This window comes from Barbus barbus (genome assembly GCF_936440315.1).
Source record: "Barbus barbus genome assembly, chromosome: 17".
Classification (NCBI taxonomy): domain Eukaryota; kingdom Metazoa; phylum Chordata; class Actinopteri; order Cypriniformes; family Cyprinidae; genus Barbus; species Barbus barbus.
In genome coordinates, this window is record NC_136745.1 from 10,712,859 (window position 1) to 10,719,346 (window position 6,488).

A 6,488-nucleotide genomic window follows, 5' to 3' on the forward strand; every position below is an offset into this window, starting at 1 on the left:
CCAGCTGGAGGCAGTGGATTTATCCCTTCTGTCTGTAGGAGATCAGAGTAAGGTTAAGGACCTCCTCCAGAAGTATCAGTCGGTGTTTTCTACTTTTGAGGGAGATTTGGGATGCACGAATTTGATCTCTCATGACATTCCTTTACTTGATGACGCTCCTGTTCGGCAACGGTATCGTCGTGTACCCCCATCTGATTATGAAGCAGTCCGGGCACACATAAACCAGTTATTGGAGACCCAAGTGATCCGAGAAAGTTGTAGTCCCTATGCTTCTCCAATTGTGCTCGTGAAGAAAAAAGATGGGAGTCTACGCATGTGTGTAGATTACCGCCAATTGAACACCAAAACGAGGAAGGATGCTTTTCCTTTACCTCGAATCGAGGAGTCTCTAGACGTGTTAACAGGTGCCCGCTGGTTTTCGACTTTGGACTTAACTAGTGGGTATAACCAGGTTCCCGTTATGGAGGGGGACAAATATAAGACCGCGTTTTGCACCCCGTTTGGCCTATTCGAATGGAATAGAATGCCGTTTGGGCTCTGCAACGCCCCCAGCACGTTCCAGAGGCTCATGCAACGTCTATTTGGTGATCAACAGTGTCAGTCATTATTGTTGTATTTGGATGACATTGTGGTGTTTTCTTCTTCTGTCGAGCAGCATTTGGAGAGGTTGGAGGTTGTTTTGGGACGGCTGGAGCAGGAGGGCCTAAAGGCCAAGCTGGAGAAGTGTGTGTTTCTTCAGTCTGAGGTGAGATATCTGGGCCATGTGATTTCCTCCAAGGGTGTGGCCACAGACCCTAGTAAGGTCCAGGCGGTGGTTCAATGGCGGCGTCCGGCTAATGTTACCGAGCTGCGTTCCTTTCTTGGCTTTGCTAGCTATTACCGCCGGTTTGTGGAGGGGTTTGCCAGGATTGCAGCCCCTCTGCATAGGTTAGTGGCAGAATTCTCTAGTATGAGATCTAGGCCTCGGAAGCAAGCTGGGTTGGGATTTGTGGCAGCCTGGAGCGAATCATGTCAGCAGAGCTTTGAGGAGTTAAAGGTTAAGCTCACTACGGCTCCGGTGCTCGCATATGCGGACTGCTCCCAACCGTTCATCCTGGAGGTGGACGCTAGCCATGGTGGCTTGGGAGCAGTCCTTTCCCAAGAACAGGAAGGTAAAGTACGTCCTATTGCATATGCTAGTCGCAGTCTAAGGCCCACTGAGCGCAACATGACTAACTACAGTTCGATGAAGCTGGAGTTTTTGGCGCTCAAGTGGGCCATGACTGAAAAATTTAGGGAGTATTTGTTGGGTAGTCAGTGTGTGGTGTTCACCGATAACAACCCCCTGAGCCACCTGTCTACGGCGAAATTAGGGGCCACCGAACAGCGTTGGGCCGCCCAGTTGGCCGCTTTCAATTTCCAGATACGGTATAGGTCCGGAAAAAGTAATAAGAACGCTGATGCCCTCTCCCGCCAGAATTTCCCCGAAGAGGGACCCCTGGGTGGATTAGCCCTGGGAACAGCAGTGCCTGCATTGTTGCAGCAGGCGGAAGGGGCCAGGTCAGTGGTAGAGGCACAACAATCAGTGATCACTACTTTGCCTGGTTTTTCTGGTATTGAGTTTGGGTTATTGCAGACTGGGGATCCAGTCATCGCTGAGATTCTGCCATTTTGGAAGCGGAAGGCCCGTCCCAGCATGGAGGAACGGCAGCGGATGTCTATGGAGGCACTGAAGTTGCTCCGCCAGTGGGACCGTTTTGTGGAACGAGATGGGATACTTTACCGTAGGGTCCAGTGTCCTGAGGGTGGCGAGGAGGTCTTGCAGCTATTATTACCGGCTGCATTGAAGACTGATGTGCTTACACAGTTGCATCAGTGTCATGGACACCAGGGCATTGAGCGAACGGCTGAACTGGTCCGGCGACGGTGTTACTGGCCAGGATTAGTTTCAGATGTTGCCCGCTGGTGCCAGGAATGCGAAAGATGTCAGTCTGCCAAAGATACAAGGCCAGTGGCGCAGAGTTTCATGGGCCATCTTTTGGCATCACAGCCAAATGAAATTCTGGCTATCGATTTCACAGTGCTAGAGCCGTCTAGCTCAGGTGTGGAAAACGTGCTTGTGATGACTGACGTCTTTAGTAAATATACTCTTGCTGTTCCTACTCGGGACCAGCGGGCTGAAACGGTTGCTCAGGCCTTGGTCAACGAATGGTTTTACAAGTTTGGTATTCCAGGTCGTTTACATTCGGATCAGGGACGTAACTTCGAGTCATCACTCATTCGCCAACTGTGTAGTTTGTATGGAGTGGTGAAATCTCGTACAACCCCTTATCATCCGGCAGGAAACGGTCAATGCGAACGCTTTAACCGGACTCTGCATAACCTTTTACGCACCTTACCGGTATCCAGAAAGAGGGACTGGGTGTCATGTTTGCCCCAGGTTCTCTTTTATTACAATACTACTCCCCATCAAGCCACCGGTGAGTCGCCCCATTTTTTGATGTTGGGACAGGAGCCGCGGTTGCCGGTGGACTTTTTGCTGGGTAGGGTACAGGAACCAGTGGTTGGTAGTGTACATGAATGGATCCGGGAGCACCAAGCCAGGTTACAAGTGGCATTTGAAGGGGCACAGGAGCGATTGCAAGTGGCGGCCAAGCGGCGCAAGATGAAACATGATCAGCAGGTGCGGGATGCACCTTTGGTAGAAGGCCAGTTGGTGTACCTTCGAGAACATGCTCATAAGGGTCGACATAAGATTCAGGACATGTGGAGCCCGATCGAGTATCAGGTGGTGCGGGCCCCTCAGGAAGGGGGTGGGGTTTATTCCATTGCTCCTAAGCATGATGTGAGTAAGGTAAGGAATGTACATCGTTCCCTGCTTAAGGGGCGAGTGCAGGGAGGTGCTCCTTTGGGGGTACACCTAGAGCAGTGGGTAGAGCGCCCAGAAGTGCCTACGCAGGAAGAGGAAGAGGAGGTGGATTTGGTACAGGTGATAGCTGGAGGTCCCCCTGCATTGAGCAGGGAGTGTGGGATCTCTAACTTGCCCACATGCAATACAGCTCAGTCACCAGGAGGAGTGTTAGAGCTGGCAGCTTCAGGGCCCGTAGGTGCCTCTGCTGAATCAGAGGTGGGAGATATTGGGCCGGCTCCAGTGTCGGTTTTGCGGATGGATAGGCAGCTGGAAGTGGGAGGAACAGTAAGACGGACAGGGCGAGTAACAGCAGGCCACCACTCTAATCCTTATCACCTTCCTTGTACGTCAAGCGTTGTGGGGACCATGGATTTAGCATCCAATCACGTAGTGGCTATTTTTAGACCGTGGAATTGAGATGACAAGGTTATTATTTGCTTGGGCATCGTCGGGTCGGCGATGCAAAAGTAGAGGGGGTAGATTGTGGTGAATGCCAGTTCGCGGGAAAGTTGCAACTTGGGAGGTTAATTGAGTGATACCGCTGGGTATATAAGGGGCATCCCCCTGAATTGAGGTATGCCACATTATTGTCACTGCGTCACTGTTTGCTTCCGGAATCCCGCCGCTCTGAGTCTGAGGTAGGTGTGCGCTTGGTGTTTAGTTCATGGTCTGTATGTGTATCGTGGATCTAACTAGGTTTTGTGCAGCCGGTGTTGCTCCGTGGAGGTTATCTGACCGCCTAAGAGGGTTGGTTTCCCCAGCGATCCTGTTATATTGCCTGTTTGGAAAGAAAACCCCGGCAGATATATGTTGAGTGACGACTGCTCCTCCACTTGGTGCGTAACGTAATTGTATTAGGGTGGGTACTTGATATGAATGAGTTGCTGGCGCTTTTGTATGACGTGCTCTTTTTCCGTTCAGTGATCAGTATAAGGGATTGGTTTGCGGGATATTTGATGAAGTCCAGTTGAGGGTATGTAAAATTATTTATATCCATACGGGCATTCCAAAAAGGTATGTATTTTTAATTTGCCTTTTTGGTGTATTTTAGCCTCGCAAGGGTGACCTGCTCTGTGACATGGCCTAGCTCCGACATTGCTGTTTTGCTTTGGTTTTTCTTATTGTTTATTTTCACCGTTTTGTGGAAACATATTCCATTGGTGTTTTTGTCTGTTTGATGTTTCTGATTGGAGGTTAATTTGTTTTGATTGTGTGTGTGTGTGAATTTATCTTTTGTAATAACAATTGCCATTTATTAGTGATAGTTTGTTAATTTGGATATTTATTTTGTATTTCTTGTGTTGATTTTGTTATTTGATGTTATTGAAGTCCATTTAATTTAGTGTTTTGTAGTCATATCGACTCTGGCTGTAATTATTATTTTTTTCCCTCTTTTTGTTTAGGAGCGGGGTGAGCCAGAGTGGGCGGGCTAGTCGGTGCGGGCATAGAAGCTCTCCCTTTTTGTCCAAAGTGTGGGGTGTTTTTGCTTGCAGTGCAATTCCACCAGAGTGCGTGGGTGTTTGTGAGATTTTAATTCACCGAGGGCTGGTTCACTGTGGGCTAATGTAACGCCCAGTGCTTCGCCTGCCCACTCTTCGGGGCCCCCGCTCAGTTAGTAGATCTTTTGATTTGATTTAATTGATTGTGATTTTTCTTTCTGTATTGTTGCGGTTCTGGGTCACTTGTCGTCATTTTATTGTGTTCTTCGCCCTGGTTTAAATTTTAATTTTTGATTTAATAAAATTTCATTGCTCTGTATCCACGCCTCTTCGTATTTGGTCATTTGTGGGAGTGAACAAGCTTGCGTGCTTTTCATTGCTTAGTATTTCCCCAGGTGTTTCGCCAGGGGTGGCGTAGTCGCTATTAGTGATAACTCTGTAATCTGAACACTTACACCCTTCGTATGCCACATTAACAAAAAAAAAAGTTGGAAAATGTATTAATAAATATAAAATTAGCAATCGAATTGAATAAGATAAACTAACAGCACTTTCAAGTTATTAGTATAGGCTATTCAAGGTTCAATATTTTTTATTTGTCACATACACAATTATACAGAGTATAACCAGCAGTGAAATGTAGGTCAGGTCCGTGCAATTATATAGAATACAAATATGAGAAAAAGAAAAGTAGAAAAAAATAAAAGAATCAGAATCAGAATGAGCTTTATTGGCCAAGTATGTTTACACATACAAGGAATTTGTTGTAGTGACAGAAGCTCCACAGTGCAACAGAAGGACAGTAACAGGACAGGACACAGGTAATGAAACAAAATAACAGGAAATAGCCAATGACCAATGTACAAGCAGCAAAAAAAAATAAGAAATACACAATATATAATATATAATATAGGCGACTATGTATGTACAGGTCAAGTATGTGCAAATTAGAAATGAGAAAATAAAATAAGTGAGTGTGGTGAATGGATAATGTATTAGTTGTGTGTTTTACGTTTATTTATTGAGTGTTCATGAGATGTATTGACTGAGGGAAGAAACTGTTCCTGTGTCTGGTCGTTCTGGTGCTCAGAGCTCTGTAGCGTCGACCAGATGGTAAAAGTTCAAAGAGGTTGTGTGCTGGATGTGAGGGGTCCAGAGTGATTTTACCAGCCTTTTTGCTCACTCTGGATGAGTACAGTTCTTGGAGAGTGGGGAGGGTTGTACCAATGATTCGCTCAGCAGTCCGGACTACCCTCCGTAGTCTTCTGAGGTCAGATTTGGTAGCTGAGCTGAACCAGACAGTTATTGAGGTGCAGAGGATGGATTCAATGATGGCAGAGTAGAACTGTTTCAGTAAGTCCTGTGGCAGGTTGAACTTCCTCAGCTGGCGAAGAAAGTACAACCTCTGCTGGGCCTTCCTGACAATGGAGTCAATGTGAATATCCCACTTCAGGTCCTGAGAGATGGTGGTGCCCAGGAATCTGAATGACTCCACTGCAGTCACGGTGCTGTTCATGATGGTGAGAGGGGGGAGAGCAGGGGGGTTTCTCCTGAAGTCCACGATCATCTCCACCGTTTTGAGTGTGTTAAGCTCCAGGTTGTTGAGACTGCACCAGACAGCCAGCTCCTTAACCTCCTGTAAGGAGGTAAAGTAAAAGATAAAAAATATAAATATAAATGTGCAGGTCAGTATGTTGTTGACTTAAATAGTAATAAAGAGGAATGTGCAAAATAATAAGTGGACAATGACCCAAAACATACAACAAAAACAACCCAAGAGTTCTTGAAAGTAAAAAAGTGGAATATTCTGCAATGGCCAAGTCAATATCCTGATCTCAACCTGATTGAGCATGCATTTCACTTGCTGAAGACAAAACTAAAGGAAGAAAGACCCACAAACAAACAACAGTCAGCTCAGCTGCAGTAAAGGCCTGGCAAAGCATCACAAAAGAGGAAACCCAGTCTCTGGTGATATCCATGAGTTCCAGACTTTCAAGGCAGTCTTTGCCTGAAAATTATTCTCAACAAAATATTAAACATTTTATTTATGATTACATTTATTTGTCCAGTTACATTTGAGCCCCTGAAAATGGGGGGGGGGGGGGGGGGGGTGCTGTGTATAAAAATGGTTGTAATTCCAAAGCATGTTATATTTATGT